The sequence below is a fragment of the Alligator sinensis genome, unplaced genomic scaffold (assembly GCF_000455745.1).
Source record: "Alligator sinensis unplaced genomic scaffold, ASM45574v1 scaffold1225_1, whole genome shotgun sequence".
In the NCBI taxonomy this organism is placed as follows: Eukaryota; Metazoa; Chordata; order Crocodylia; family Alligatoridae; genus Alligator; species Alligator sinensis.
In genome coordinates this window covers 183,947-184,290 of record NW_005843325.1, presented here as the reverse complement: position 1 = coordinate 184,290, position 344 = coordinate 183,947, and positions in this window count along the sequence as shown.

Below are 344 nucleotides of genomic sequence, written 5' to 3'. Positions count from 1 at the left end.
GGTCGGAAGGGACCTCAATAGATCATCGAGTCCGACCCCCTGCATAGGCAGGAAAGAGGGCTGGGTCTAGATGATTCCAGCTAGATGCTTATCTAACCTCCTCCTCCCCTACCCTCTCCCAGGGTAGGGGACAGCACCACCTCCCTTGGGAGCCCGTTCCAGACCTTGGCCACTCGAACTGTGAAGAAGTTCTTCCTAATGTCCAGTCTAAATCTGCTCTCCGCTAGCTTGTGGCCATTATTTCTTGTAACCCCCGGGGGCGCCTTGGTGAATAAATACTCACCAATTCCCTTCTGTGCCCCCGTGATGAACTTATAGGCAGCCACAAGGTCGCCTCTCAACCT